We start from the raw sequence: 16,139 nt of genomic DNA, 5'->3' as shown, positions 1-16,139 counted from the left end.
GGATCATCAGGCTCAATCCTGAGGGCAAGCTTCCACACAGCCAGCAGCACCTGCAACGAGTTGTCTGTGTGTATGCATATGTGTGAGTGTGTATATATATATGTGTGTGTGTGTGTGTGTGTGTGTGTGTGTGTATGCACATGTATATGTGTGTACTTGTGTGTATGTGTGTCTGTGTGTGATCCTGTGTATCTCTTCGGATGTTTCTTTCTGTTTCTTTCTTGCTTTCAGTATCTGACTGTCTCTGTGCCTCTGAGTTTCTCTCCACCAGATCTTCCCTGCTCCCCTCTCTCTCTTTTCTTTACCCCCCACCCTCTACAGGTCTCCTTATTCTTGGAAAAACCAGGAGCTGTGAGAGTCCATCCACACTCTTGGGAAGTTGCTCTGGGAAATGTAAATCTCACTGACTCTCCTTTCCAACACACAACCCTTAAAAGTAAGGGTTCTTTTCAGAAAATAAGGGACAGGTGACAAAACGAATATAAGACGTAGTAGGCTTGTTTGGGTGATGAATACGTCTTTATTTCTTTTTAGTATTCTGACTATTCGGCTGGCATTTCTGCCCACATCACATTTCACATCATCAATCTTTTCGGGCTCTGCAGTTCCTACTTTGGAGTTACTGATGTCTGTTCCCCTGATTGTCTCCAGAATAGATTCAGTACCCCAGGGCTTTCCACTGTTTCCTCAGGTGCTTGCCTTTCAATATACAGTTGAAGGTAGAGCCGTATGTACACAGGATTAAGAGGGAGGCAATCACAACAAAGGAAAACAGGTATTGGAGTTGGCCTAGTTATGTGACTCCATGAAACAAACTGAATCCTAGTGGGCCTCGGTTTGCTAATCTGTGAAATGGGGATGAAAGACTGAGGCAGGGAGCCTTAGAAATACAAGCGCTCCCTAAGTACCAGCTTCCCTTTGTTTCCAGCCTTCAAGTTTAGGACTTATTACTGAAACACGCCACCAAAAATTAGACTACTCAGGCTGTAGCCAACCACCCTGACTCTTTGACGTGTACGTCTGGCACTTCTTCATTTTCTTCTTAACGGAGAAAGAGCAACCAGCATTCATTAGGGAAAGCAAAACTTTGGGGAGAAACCACTTCATCATCCTGGTATCTTGCTGTTTTCACATCTGTGGTGGTGTGGCTTTTAACAAACACGGAGCAGCTGCATTTTCTTCCCAGTCACATTCAGAGTGCAGTGTCTGGCCTCCTTGTCTGTAGGTATGAATGTATTTTACTCTCGGTGATGTTGGGGAGCGGCTGATAAGGAAGCATTGGAAGGCCGCGGGGGTGTCAAGCTCTCCTGATAATCTTTAAACCCTTCTATGGCTCTGCAATCCTGTTATCCAGCTCTGTTTCTTTAAATTGTTTGACGTCAGAAAGAGAATGCTATAGCAACCGTCTGTCAAAGTGGAATTAACTCCAAAGAAAGATGGGGGTGGGGAAAGGAGAAATGCCCCTTCAGAAGAAGCAAATTGGAGGGAGACATTTATTTTATGACATGTTCAGTATAAAACGCCAGAGAAATGTGAACAAAGTCGCTTGAGGTGCACTGGCGTTTAAAGAGCCGAGACCTGGCAGAGTGCTGGGGAAGGCTTTCCAGTCAGTGACAACAGAGTGTAACTTCCAAGAGCTGACAGTCAAGAGGCAGGCTCTGTGCGAGCATGGGGATGTTCAGGAATGTTTTCAGCAGCTTCGAATGTGTGTTTGTGTGTGTGTTGGGGGGTAGGGGTGCGTGTATCACTAGCTTTATGTTTCCAGTGAACCTCGGGCATCCACCGACGGCTGCTTGGCTGGATTGACTTTAGATTTCAGAGCTCAATAATTGCAGACCGCACCTGTGGCTCTCCTGGCTCAACCCTAAACCCTGCTTCCCGCCATAGCAGAGCGCCCAGGCCAGACCCGGGCCAGGCCCAGCCTCAAGAAGTCAGGCACACAGCTTAGACGGCCGTCCAGGGGCACACGGGTAAATCGAAACTGCCAAGGATGCTCTTTCCGCTCCCAAAACCGCAGAAGCTGCACGCCTTGCCGGCGCCTACCCCTTGCACCCCCGGCCCAGGCCACGCGCAACCCCGCCAGTCCCCCCTCCCCAAGCCACACGCGCCCCTGGCCCTGAGTGCGCCAATCAACCTCCACCCAAGCCAAGCGCGCTCTGGGTTCTCCGAGACCCTGGAGCACCCCCGCTCCCGATCGCGCTCGCTCCCGCCAGCCCCGACCCGAGCCGAGCCACGCGCGCTGCTGTCTCGGCGCGTTCCCAGACCCTCTCCCCGGCCTCGCGCGCCCCCGCCCCGCGCGCCGCTCCCGGGTCCCCGCCCCGTCCGGCGCGCAGGGCTCTGGGTGTGGTCGCCGTCTTGTGTTAGCGGAGCCTACTAGCGGTTCGCGACCCGCAGCCGGGCGCACAGCAGCAGCGCGGTGGTGGCGGCCAGGCTCCAGGTAGGTGGCAAGAGCGGGCGGCGGGCGGCGGGCGGCGGGCGGCGGGCGGCGGGTCTCCGTGTGGATGCGGATAGCTGGGCGCTGGGCTCCGTGTGCACTCGGGCTCCGTGAGGACGCGGGCTCTCCAGTGCTCGGCGAGGCCCGGGACGGCCCGAGGGTGCGGCTGCCTGGGAGCCCAGAGGACCTTAGCTGCAGAGCACGGAGCCCCCACCCCTCCAAGTTCTCCACGGGCTGCTGGAGCCCCGGGTTGTTGTTTTTGGACGGATACTGTGTCCCCAAGGCTTGGTTATTTTTAAGGGGGGATTGATAACGGATTTTGGGTATTTGCAAGTTTAGAACAGGAGAAAGCGGTTTCCACCCCCTCATCTTCCCTCATTTCTTTCTGCTTTTTCAAAGTTGAGAGATGGCTTCCAGTTGTGGGTGATTTTGTTTTCTCTACTCCTCACTCTACACCCCCCCCCATTTCTCGTAAAAAGGTGAGAATATAGCCTGCTATGGATATAGCCCTCGTGCCTTAACACATAAATGTAATTAATTATTAGTTCCTTTCAATATCGCGGACTGAGATGGTGGTAACCTTTTATATTTTTCAGTTCATCAGGATGTGATGGCTGACACATCCTCAAATGAGAGGGAGGGAGGGTGTTTTTTGTTTTTTGTTTTACAGAGGTCGGACTAAACTGTATATATATTTAGTCTCTGCCAGCGTTCATTGCCAGTTTACTGAAAGTTTACTGTATATTTTAATATTTTGATTAAGAGCATTTAAAGAGTCTTCGTTTTTGCATTTGGGGTTTGCCGCTGAATTTAAAACCGAAATAGAAACTTTTAAAATATCATTTAATAAATATTGCCAGACCTCTTGTGTCTACACGGTATTAGACCATGACGCTGATTATTCGTGCTGTGGGTTCGCTTAACTGCGTGCCTTAAGCTCATGATCAGTAGACAGGAAGCAGTTTTGGTCTTTTGTGAATAAACATATCAGCATGTGTTTTTACTCTTTAAAAATAGATCCTGGGACACTTTCAAAGCTGAGAGTGGGAGCTAAGTATTGGGCATTTGTCTGCCAATACCAACTAATGTTGGAGATTGAGTGAATTCTCTGACTTCTATCAAGTGTGTTTTTTAAGTTCGGTGGCTTGGTTATTCCTTCCTTTGCCTTGCTGACTAGTTTAATCTGATTTATTAAAGGAACTGTTTACGGAAGCTCTGTCCTGCATCAGGGGCAGTGAGCTGTACTGTTGTGTCATCTCTTGGTCACTTCTTAAAGGACACATTTATACCTTCCACAGGCAAGGCGATGTTAAATGGCTCCTAGTGGTCTTGTTAACTCAAGTTGGATTCAGGACAAGGTCCCTCTGTCCATAGAGTACATATTTTTTTTCCTCTAGAACACATTCAGTTAGTCTTAGGCTCCGGGAGTCCTAGGCTCAGCCATCAGTGATGTACCCATAAAATTTCCTAGATATGTCAGAAACCCGTGCTGGCTTCTCTGGTGTGATTGGTACCGTTTACTGGTGTTACTCTGTACAGACACCTGTCAGAATCCTGTCCCTGGCATCCCTGGGTCAGGGCCCCTTTTTCTGGGGCACAGTTTTTCTATTGGCATCAGATAAGTAGTGATGGCTTAACTGTTCCTCCAAACTCAAACCTCTGTTTGAACACAGGCTCCAGAGAAACAACTGTCACCACTCTGGAAGGGTGGACGCTAGATAGTTAGCAACTCCAGGGGTTGGGGGGCTCCCCTGGCATCCCAGCTCCAGCAGATGAGGCAGGAGGGTGTTGTTGAGAGAGGCTCTAACCTGGGCTACAAGGAAGGCCCTGTCTTCCAACATCAACCTGCTTTATAATGAGGGAATTCTTTAATGTCCATTATGTGTTAAGCCAAATGTTCTCATAGCTCCTTCCTGTGCCACCCATTCCCTCTCCCTGAAGCTTCTGTGTGTCTGTTTTTGCAGACAAAATCAGTCTGTTTTACGTTGTTGTGTAAATATGGTGTCGTATCTACCAGAAAACACATTTTTCTCAGCGTAGCGTTCTACCTCAGCTACTGCCCTATGTCTTTCTGTCTGTCTTTCTTTTTTCTTTTCTCTCTCTTTCTCTTTTTGTTTTGTTTTGAGACAGGTTTCTCTGTGTTGTTTTGGCTATCCTGGAACTCCCTCTGGTCTGGAAATCACAGAGATCTGTCTGCCATTGCCTGCTTCCAGAGTGCTGGGATTAAAGGCTTGTAACACCACTGCCTGGCTTTTATTAAAGTCACTTTAAATTACTTGTATTCCCGGGCACCTTAATGCCAGTGCCTAAATAGGCAGCCGCTTCAGCTCCCCCAGAAGATAGAGTTATTAGGGGTCCTTAGGAGGCACTTGGGTGTTGGGCACTGCATTTCTTCTTCTGCGGTCTGCTCTCGTAACAGCTGAGCATCCCTCCACATTTAACCACCTTATTCTGATCTCCATCGAGAAAGGCTAATCCTGCTTGTCAACTGGACACACCTTGGTGGAGGAACCCGAAGAACTGTTTTCATCCGATTGGCCTTTGGGAGTGTCTCCGGGACATTTTCTCCATTGGCAATTGATATCGGAGGCCCAGCCTATAAATACAAGCAAGACAGGTAGTCTGTCCGTAACTCTAGTACCAGGGGCCCAACACCTGCTGACCTCGTTGGGCACTGGGCATGAGTGTTCACACACACACACACACACACACACGAACACACACACATAAACAAACAAGCTGGGGTGGGGGGCTTTAGGATATGTTTCCTTTTTTCTTTTCTGAAACCCCACAATCGAGTACAAACATCGGATAAGCCAACACCAGAAGGAAAAGAACCAGGTAGGGTTTGAACACAGGACCGACCATTTTTGACCTCATTGTAAAATGAACTGGGGAAGAAAGGTTTGATCATGGCAGGTAGCTCTTACTTGCACGGAAGTAGTACAGCAGTTGTGAAGCCATCTTGTGGTTATCGTCACCTTGTCACCTCAGATGAGTGGGGGGAGGGGAATAAGAATGGCTCCCATAGGCTCGGGGTTGAATGTGTTTTTACCAGCTGGTATACTGTCTAGGATGGATTAGGAGATATAACCTGCTTGGAGGAGGATATGTCACTGAGGGTGGGCGTTGAGGCTACCAAAGCCCCTTTGAGCCTCTTTCTGCCTCCTGACTGTTGATCAGGATGTAAAGTTCCCAGTTACTGTTGCAGCCCTGGGCCTGTCTGCTTCCCAACGTGATCATGGACTAGCCCTCTGAAGCTGTAAGCAAGCTCCCAGTTGAATGCTTTCTTTTATAAGAGTTGCTTTGGTCATGGTGTCTCTTCACAGCAGTAGAACAGTGACTGAGACAATGATCCAATATATTGGTATTGTAGAAGCTGGAGATTTTACTCTAAGAGATGAGAAGTAAGGATTGGGTGTGGAGTTCATTGGTAGGGTGCTTGCCTAGCGTGCTAATGCCCTGGCTTATACCCTCTTCGCCTTATAACCAAGTGTGGTGGCCCATGCCTCTAAGTCCAGTACTTGATTGGTGGAGCAGAGGGTCAGAGGTTCAGTGTCATCTGTGGCTGCACGAGTTGACACTGGGCTAGGCTGGGCTGCGCGAGTCCCTGTCAGAAAGGAAGAGAGGAAATAAGGGAGGGACAGTGAAAAGTCTCTAGCATTAGGTTGGGACAAATGGTGTCAATATGATTAAAAGCTGTGAGCACACTGGCGTACATAAACATGTATGTGCTTGCACATGTACATAGCATATATGCATACATCTCCCAGCTCTGGCTGCTAAGGATGACGCTGAACTGGCATGAGCGTGGCCAGTGTATTATCTACACGGCTGAGTCTAGAGCTGGCACAAAAGCTCTAGGTGAGCCTTGAACTTTGTGCGGCAAAGCAAGGTGATGCTGAAAACAGTGCTGGGGAATTTCAGAAGGACATAGCCTGAAAGTCTGGGAATGGCCTGGTCTGAAGAACTGAGGCACCAAAATAAGTAACGAAGGCCCAAAGGAAAAGAAGAAGGGGAGGGGGAGAGGGGAATCCCCACATGCCCGAGAGGCCTCCATGACCTGGAGCAGGCCTACTACTACCTACCTCTTGCTGTCTGTCCCCCCACTCCCCTCCCCCCCCACTCCCTTATCATCATGTTTTCTTCCTGTTGATCCAGCAAACAAGGTTGGCCACTTTAGAGCTTCCGTTCTCCTGTTCCAACTCAGGGCCTGTGCACATGACCAGCATCCTAACACCCCCAGCTACATCCCCAGTCCTGTTGTTGTTTCTTTTGAGACAGAGTCTCACTGTGAGATTCCACTGTGAAGTGAGGTGCTCACCATGAGGCGCTCTCTCACGGCAAGGTGCAGGCTAGCTTCCCCCTGGTGTCAGTCATTCTGAGTCAGTGCCAGAATCGCAGCGTGCGCCACGCCTGGCTCCTTTCCCTTTTGAAGGCATGCCTCATTTCCTGATTCCATTCAACTCTACTTAAATTAATTTATTTTACAATAGCCTCCCTAATCACCTGGGATCTAAGTCTGGCTGCTCTCCTGCGTAGTTCTTGTCTGTAGTTAAAGTTAGGTGGAGAGCTTCGCTCTTGCTTTGGGTTCATTTCCTAAGCAGATAAGAACCGAGACCCTGGCTTAGTCGCTTCTCCTTTGTTGCTGGGATAAGCTATTCTAACAGAAGCAGCTTAAGAGGTAAAGGTTGTATTTCAGCTCACCGTTCAAGGTACAGTCCGCTGTTTTTGGAGAAGCCCCAGCAGAAGGTGCCTGAGGCAGTTGCTCACCCTGTGCAGGCAGCAAAGAAGCAGAGAGGAAATGGTGATGCCACAGCGAGCAGATCTTCCCACCTCAGTGATGAAATCAGCACAGTCCACAGAGGCGAGCTCATCCTCAGGTGGTTCTGGAGTGTCAGGCTAAGACACTAAGACACTAACCGTCACAGCTCCGTCCGGGACAGTGAGAATCTTGGCTTTTGATTATTGCACCTCCAGAACCTGTGGGATCCTGGTTCGTGGTTGGCACAGATACTGGATGGCTGGATATGATTGGCGGAATGAGTGCAAGCAGTCGTATTTTCCAGCTCTCACATTTGAGGACTGTCTCTGAGAGGGACCACATGCTGCACAGAGACTCCTCCAGCACTGTTGAGTGAAGCAGCACAGCTCCTGTGGGAGCCAGTGAGTTTCCAGTGTCCATGTCACAGCCTCCTTTCTCTTGGCTGCCCTCTGGTGGAATAAAACTGACAAGACGTGAGTGAGTGGATAGGTCACTAGAGATACTAAAATAGAAAACTCATCACCAACTGGGTGATTCCCTTTAAAAAAGAAAAATCACTAAACCAGAAACTCATCTGGTAGAGCCCTAGTCTAGTACGTACAGAGTCCTGGGTTTGATCCTCTTTAAAGAAAAGGTGCGGTTGCCTATGCCGGTGTTCCTAGCAGAAGATTATTAGAGAGGCCGCTTAGTGCGCACCATTGCCCACTGCACACCATATCCCAGTGTGCACCATTGCCCACTGCACACCATTGCCCAGTGCGCACCATTGCCCAGTGCTCACCATTGCCCACTGCACACCATTGCCCACTTCACACCATTGCCCACTGCACACCATTGCCCAGTGCTCACCATTGCGCAGTGCGCACCATTGCCCACTTCACACCATTGCCCACTTCACACCATTGCCCAGTGCGCACCATTGCCCAGTGCGCACCATTGCCCAGTGCGCACCATTGCCCACTTCGCACCATTGCCCACTTCACACCATTGCCCAGTGCGCACCATTGCCCAGTGCGCACCATTGCCCAGTGCGCACCATTGCCCAGTGCGCACCATTGCCCAGTGCGCACCATTGCCCAGTGCGCACCATTGCCCAGTGCGCACCATTGCCTAGTGCGCAACACTGCCCAGTGTGTGTCCTGGAGAGCTTTCCTGACAGATACTCACAGAGCATTCCCTTTGTTCTGCTTTGAAGTAGTCCTCACATAAAATGAAAATTTCCTGCATCACTGGGGATTGAACCCAGATCACCCTTTCAGCTATAGAGAAATCAACACAGTTCTATTCTGAATCCATTTGGTATACAAGGAAATTGGTCCCTGTGATCAGAGAGCAAGTTGTGACTGAGTCTTAGGATATATGTATGTATGTGTGTGTGTGTATGTTTTATTACATTTATTTTTATGTGTATGTATGTTTACATGAAGGTGTGCACACACCATAGTGCAGAGATCAGGAGACAACTTTTAGGCTCCCCTGCTGTGTGGGTCCCAGAGATTAAACTCAGTCTTGGCAGCAAGTGCCTGTACTCTTTAAGCCATCTTTCCAGGCCCTGAATTATATGTGCGCGCGCGCGTGCACGCGCACGCACACACACACACACACACACACACACACACACACACACACACACACACACACCAAGCTGGCCTTGAACTCACAGAGATCTGCCCGTCTCTGTCTCTTGAGTGCTGGAATTAAAATTAAAAGGCCTATACCACCATGCCCTGTAATACTTTATTTTTCAAAAGATTTATTTCATGTATGTGGGTACACTGTCACTGTCTTCAGACACACCAGAAGAGGGTGTCAGATCTCATAACAGATGGTTGTGAGCCACCGTGTGGTTGCTGGGAATTAAACTCAGAACCTCTGGAAGAGCAGTCAGTGCTCTTAACCTCTGAGCCATCTCTCCAGCCTGTGCATGTACTCTTAATTCCTGAGCCACCTCTCCAGGCCCTCCCCCTAATTTTTACGAGTTTCTCACAAAAGCACTTTGTCTAGGACGTGGTGGGAATATGGGGCTTCCACTGTTTGCTAATGTGAATTTAGAACGGAGGCCTGCATCTGAAGCTGGACGAGGCTTTGTTCTCTAAATGGGCATGTGCAGCAGAATTAATCAGAGTAGTTAAAGGTTTAGAGGAGCCCGTTTTTATTCTAGAATCCTGTAAGGTAAGTCGGGCATAGTAAAGCTAGGCATGGTAGTACTTTTGGGAACTCAGCACTCAAGAGGCTTAAGGCTAACCTGGGCTACATAGCAAGTCCTAAGTAGTTATTTCAGGAAGCTGAGATTTATCAGCAGAGATTGCTAATGTACACTGCCCAGCCTGGTGTTGCTCTGAGGGCTGCTGCCCACCATGTATTGGCTTACACTCTCCTGCAGGAATTTTCATTCCTACCTGTGTGGGTCGCTGTCCCAGGTCCACCTGGGTATTTTGAGGCCATGTAGGCACCTGTGATCCCTGTGCTGGGGAGGAGACAGGAGGATCCCTGGGACACAGCAGCTAGGTAGCCTACTGAATAGGCAAGCCCAGATTCAGGGAGAGACCCTGGCCTAAAAACCACAGTGGAGAGTGATTGAGGCAGACATGGGATGTCAGGCTCCAGCCCACAGGACACACAGATGCACATGAACTACTACACACGTGCACACATGAGGTCACAGACACATCCATGCCACACACAGCTACTAACAAGCATCTTTCATGCTTCGTTTGAGCTTTGCGTCTGTGTGGATTCTCAGTAGCTAAGGACTTACAGATGGACGGACGGACCCTTCACCCACAGAACAGCATCACACAGACTACAGCATTCCCCCCCTTTGGTGAAAGCTCTGTGGATGTCTTAAGGACATCGTGAGAAGGACATTTGAGTCGCACCCCTGCGTTGCTTTTATTTGATCAGTGAATCTGTGTGGATCCAGCGCTCACTGGCACCCTCTGATATCTGTTACGGGCACAGCCCAACTCTTAAGGTACCTGATAGGAGGCTCCGAGGTGCTCTCTGTGAGAGTTGTGTAAAGTGCGTTGTCTGAATCAGATGCTCAGTGCCGAGGCACTTGGCTTGTAGCAATCGAAAGGGCACCATGCTTATCAAATGCTTTTCTAAAAAATATTAATTTCAGTTGCGCTCTTGACTTCAGTGCCATGTCTATACTTAACTGTGATACATAGCAATATCACCATTTGGGAAAGTCTTTGGAGACTACACTCTGCGTTTCTGATGATTTTTAAAAAGGGATGTGTGAGAGCTGGAGAGAGAGAGCCCAGAGTTTAAAATGCTCGCTGCCTAACCATGGAGTCAAATCTCTAGAACCCACATAAATTGGATGGGCGAGGCAGCTGCAGGAGGCGTAGTCAGTGGATCCTCAGAATAGCTGGGCTGCCATGACCAGCGATATCAATAAACTCTGGGTTTGATTGAGAGACCCTGCCTCAATGAATCAGATTGAGCAGCAGAGAAGTATAATTCTCACGCACTTGAAAACATGCACACAAAGATGCTTGCCTTAGTCAGGGTTTCTATTCCTGCACAAACATCATGACCAAGAAGCAAGTTGGGGAGGAAAGGGTTTATTCAACTTACACTTCCACATTGCTGTTCATCACTAAAGGAAGTCAGGACTGGAACTCACACAGGGCAGGAAGCAGGGGCTGATGCAGAGGCCATGGGGAGGGATGTTACTTACTGGCTTGCTTTCCCTGGCTTGCTCAGCTTGCTTTCTGATAGAACCCAGGACCACCAGCCCACGGACAGCACCACCCACAGTGGGCTGGGCCCGCCCCTCTTGATCATTAGTTGAGAAAATGCCTTACAGCTGGGTCTCATGGAGGCATTTCTTCAACTGAAGCTTCTTTCTCTGTAATAACTTCAGCTTGTGTCAGTTGACACACAAAACCAGCCAGTACAATTGACCCCTTGTCAACTTCACACAAACACATCACTATTAAGCCTCAACCTTTATTTTCTTATTCATCCCAAGATCTAAATAATTTTAAGCGTCCCACAGTCTGTACATATTAAAAGTTCAATCCCTTTAAAATATCCAGTATCTTTTAAAATTCAAAATCTTTTTAAAATTCAAAGTCTCTTAACTGTGGACGCCACTAAAATACTTTCTTACTTCAAGAGGGAAAAAATATCAGGGCACAGTCTCAATCAAAATCAAAATCAAACTCTTAACTGTCCAATGTCTGTAATCCACCCTCGATCTTCTAGGCTCCTCCAAGGGCTTGGGTCACTTCTCCAGCTCTGCCCTTTGTAGCACACTCCTTGTCTTCTGGGCTCCAAATGCCTGTTCTCCACTGCTGCTGCTGCTCTTGGTGGTCATCTCATGGTACGGCATCTCCAAAACACTGCTGTCTTCTGCTGCAAGTAGGCTTCACCAATAGCCTCGTCACCAACAGGTTCTCTTCATGATGGCAGGCCTCAACTCCTTTGCCTGATCCCTTCAGTCCTGGGCCATCAACTGCAACTGAGGCTGCCCCTTCACCAATGGCCTTCCATGGCCTCTCACAGTGTCCTGCCTCAGCTGCTCTTCGAGACCCCTTCATGCCTTCAAAACCAGTACCACCTGGGTGACTCTTACACACTACCAGGTCCAGCCACAGGAGGAGGTACAACCTTGGCAACTCTGGAACACAGCCTCTTTGTGTTTCAGAAAACACTTCCCAGAAGATTCACCTCAATGATGCTGGTCTCTTCTTAATCACCACTAATTTCTTAGCTCCAGCTGACAGCATCAATAGTCCCAGTAATGCAAAGGTTTCACTTTAGCAGTTCTGGTGTCTTGTTAATCACAGCTGACTCTTCAGCCCCAGCTAACCAAAACCACAGAATCTTCACAATCAAACAGCAACAGCCCAGAAAAGAGTCTTTAATCTTCCCTCTGAAATTTCACAAGCCAGGCCTCCATCTTCTGCACTGTTCTCAACATTGTCTTCCAAGCTCCTACAGAACATCCCACAGAGCTCTTAACACCCAATGGCTCTTCTAGCCCAAAGTTCCAAAGTCCATCCATCCAAAGTCCATCCATCCATAGTCCTCCCCAAAACATGGTCAGGTTGTCACAGGAATACCCCACTATGCTGGTACCAATTTGTCTTAGTCAGGGTTTCTATTCCTGCACAAGCATCATGACCAAGAAATAAGTTGGGGAGGAAAGGGTTTATTCAGCTTACACTTCCACACTGCTATTCATCACCAAGGGAAGTCAGGACTGGAACTCACACAGAGCAGGAAGCAGGAGCTGATGCAGAGGCCATGGAGGGATGTTTCTTACGGGCTTGCTTCCCCTGGCTTGCTCAGCTTGCTCTCTTATAGAACCCAAGACCACCAGCCCAGGGATGGCACCACCTACAATGGGCTGAGTCCTCCCTTCTTGACCACTAGTTGAGAAAATGCCTTACGGCTGGGTCTCATGAAGACGTCCTCAAGTGAGGCTTCTTTTTTTTTTTTTTTTTTAAAGATTTATTCATTTATTATATATAAGTACACTGTAGCTGTCTTCAGATATACCAGAAGAGGGCATCAGATCTCTTTACAGATGGTTGTGAGCCACCATGTGGTTGCTGGGAATTGAACTCAGGATCTCTGGAAGAGCAGTCAGTGCTCTTAACCACTGAGCCATCTCTCCAGCCCCCTCAAGTGAGGCTTCTTTCTCTGTGATAACTCCAGCTTGTGTCAAGTTGACACACAAAACCAGCCGGTACAATGCTCACATGAAAAGAAGAAAAATGAAGAAACATACTTTATCACAATGTATCTTTAATACATTGTGAATGTGTAGGTTTGTTTTCACATGCGTGTAGCCACAAGGTGTGCGTGTGCGCGCATGTGTGTGTGGTGTGTGTGTGCGTGTGCGTGCGAGTGTGTGCATGTGCGTGTGTGTGTGTGTGTGTGTGCGCGTGTGCGCGTGTGCGTGTGTGTGTGTGTGTGTGCTTAGAGGTCAGCTGCAGAGGGCTTTGTGCAGCCTTGCTGGTGGCCACCCACGTTTATGATTTGCCGCTGACGGTAAGGATCCATTTAGTAAATTCAGAAGATTAGTTATTGGTTGACCCTGGAGACCTATTGGATAGGCTAACATCCGGCTCTCCTCCATGAACTGTCGGAAATCATTCTGATTTAGCATCACAGTAAGTCTTCTTGCCACATAAGGATATTGAGGCTGATGGCACGATAGCCTGCAGATGGTATTTCTAATACATAGGAAGTGCAGAGGATAAAAGGAAACAAGTTAAACGCCGTAAGAATGTAGCTAGGGTGTGGTATAGTAAGGGTGCAGCTCCCCTTCCCCGACACAGTAACATGCTTGTCTCTTGCCACCGTGACTTCTTTTGCTCTTTAGAGTAAAATGTCTTCATTTCCTAAGGTAGTTCAAGTTCGCTTATTGGCGAGGGACCAAAGTGTCTTAGACACTGATACTGCAGTGAAGAACAAAGCAACAGCCTGCCTCAGGTCAGTACATTACGGGGTGAAACAGACCACAAATACATACAAGTAGTGTTGGAAGTAAGGCAAGGCAAACGGCCCCAGTAGTGAGGGCGGTGGGTGCAGGTGGGGACCGGGGTCTGTGACATTTGAACAGGCAAGGGTGGGGGTTGGGGGCGGGGGGCGGACCGGGGACCCCGAAGTGAAAACAGAGGCAGGAGCATTCCAGAGACAGAGAAAAGCAATGGGAAGACACCAAGACTGGAGCTCCCTGGGTGTCTTCAAGGAGCAGCAAGAGCTCTTCAAGAGCAGGGGGAAGGAGGGGTGTCGGGGTAGGTGTGACTATGACAGAGCAAGATGGAGACAGTGCTGTTTGACCTCTGTCGGTCAAGATCAAAATCAGCTTTAGGGTCCGGGGATGTAGCTCCATTGGTAAAGTGCTTGCCTTGCAAGCAAGATGAGCTGAGTTCCTCTCCAGAACCTGCCCAAAGGAAGAAGCCTGACCTGAGGCGCCTCTAATCCCAGCGCTAGGGAGGCGGAGACATGCTAATCTCTGGTACTGATAGGCCTGCCAGCCCAGCCTGCTTGCTGAGGCTCGTGTGAGAGATTCTGTCTCAGAAGAAGGTGGCCTGGGCCTGGGAAATGATACCCAGCTGGATAACTTTATGTCAACTTGACACAATCTGAAGTCATCTGAGGGGAGGGATCCTCAATTGAGAATACAGGGCCGGAGAGATGGCTCAGTGGTTAAGAGCACTGACTGCTCTGGGAGCAGTCAGTTCCTAGCGACCACATGGTAGCTTACAACCCTCTGTAATGGGATCCAATGCCTTTTTCTATATACATAAAATAAATGAATCTCAAAGGAAAAAAGAGAATATGCCTCTGTAAGATCTGGCTGTACGGCATTTTCTTGATTAGTGATTGGTGTGGGTGGGGGCAGCCCATTGTGGGTGGTGCCAACCCTGGGCTGGTGGCTCTGTAAGAAGGCTAAACAGGCCATGAGAAGTTACCCAGTAAGCAGCACTCCTCCCTGGTGTCTGCATCAGTTGCTGACTCCATGATCCTACCTGATGGAGTTGCTGTCCTGATGTCTTCCTTCAGTGATGAACAGTGATGTGGAGTATAAACCAAAATAACCCATCCACCCCAGCAGCAATAGTAACCCTAATTAAGAATCCGGATTGACCTCTGGCTTTCACACACGCACATGCACACACACACCTACATACACACAATACACACACACACACACACTACACACACACCACACACATGCACGCACGCGCGCACACACACACACAACACACATACAACACACACAACACACATACAACACACACATACAACATACACAACACACACAACACACATACAACATACACGCACAACACACACACAACACACATACAACACACACACAAAACACACACATTCACACACATACACAACACATACAACACACACAACACACATACAACACACACAACATACACAACACACACAACACACATACAACATATACACACAACACACACACAACACACATACAACACACACATACAACATACACCACACACACAACACACATACAACATACACACACAACACACACACATGCATGCACGCGCACACACACACACAACACACATACAACACACACATACAACATACACACACAACACACACACAACACACATACAACACACACACAAAACACACACACATTCACACACATACACAACACATACAACACACACACACAAGACAGGGGAGGGGAAAAGAAGGGAGGGAGGTAACTCAACTTCATTTTGAGGGTGGAAAACATGGCAGGCTAATACAGAAGCGAGACTTGTATTCTGGAAGTGTGCTTTAGACATGACTGGGGAGGAGTCAACGGCAGAAGAAAAGAGGTCTGGTGAGAGAGGATGGAGACGACCAAATTTAATAACAGTATAGGCAGACAGACTCCATCAGCTCCTAGGACAGCTGATAGGATCAATAATGGAATAGATGGGAAGGTCTGAGAAAATGGAAATGAAAGATTGATTCTCAGGGTATGTTGTCTGCTCTGTTCTGTTCTGTTTTTTGAACTCAGTTACAGCAATAGAGTGACCGTTTGCAGAAATGCAGGAGAGTGCTGGGAACTGGGGCTGGCTCTTAGGGGAGCTGGCTACATGCAAATGGCTTGTGTGGGATACCACAAAAATTCCTGCGTAATCCTTCATGGGCACATGTGTGGGCAGGCTGTCCTTCACGGAGAGTTTGTTTCTGAGTATCCCTTCGTTGGTGTGCGTGTGTGCCATGGAAGGTTTGACTCCATGTTGGTATAGACAACTTTCACCTCACACTCCTGCATAAAGTCGCTGTATAAATGATCTAGATGTTTATCCGTTGTGTAGTCTTAAGTGCTGTGCCACAGGGCTGTTTCGTTTACGTTTGGAAGGACTAGAAAGTTATGTGTCTGCGCTTTACTGTAGATTAAAGTACAATGAAAATGACCCTCCCCTC

General features: G+C 48.5%; 1 protein-coding gene across 4 annotated transcripts in view; it reads left to right on the top strand.

The window, feature by feature from the left end:
• The first annotated feature begins 2,298 nt into the window (after positions 1–2,298).
• Gnb4 (G protein subunit beta 4) overlaps positions 2,299–16,139 on the top strand; it is a 39,939-nt gene continuing 26,098 nt past the window's right edge. Inside the window, exons 1-2 of one of the 4 annotated variants that reach the window (XM_039101982.2) lie at positions 2,299–2,437; positions 13,574–13,655. The gene's annotated coding sequence lies outside the window, so the exon portion shown is untranslated. Of the gene's footprint in view, positions 2,442–13,573; positions 13,656–16,139 lie in introns of all 4 variants that reach the window. The other 3 variants (XM_063281562.1, XR_005500258.2, NM_001013910.2) reach the window with 3 other exon arrangements.

Source organism: Rattus norvegicus, chromosome 2 (assembly GCF_036323735.1).
Source record: "Rattus norvegicus strain BN/NHsdMcwi chromosome 2, GRCr8, whole genome shotgun sequence".
In the NCBI taxonomy this organism is placed as follows: domain Eukaryota; kingdom Metazoa; phylum Chordata; class Mammalia; order Rodentia; family Muridae; genus Rattus; species Rattus norvegicus.
The sequence above is the reverse complement of the archived record's forward strand: the minus strand, read 5'-3'. Positions and strand labels throughout refer to the sequence as shown.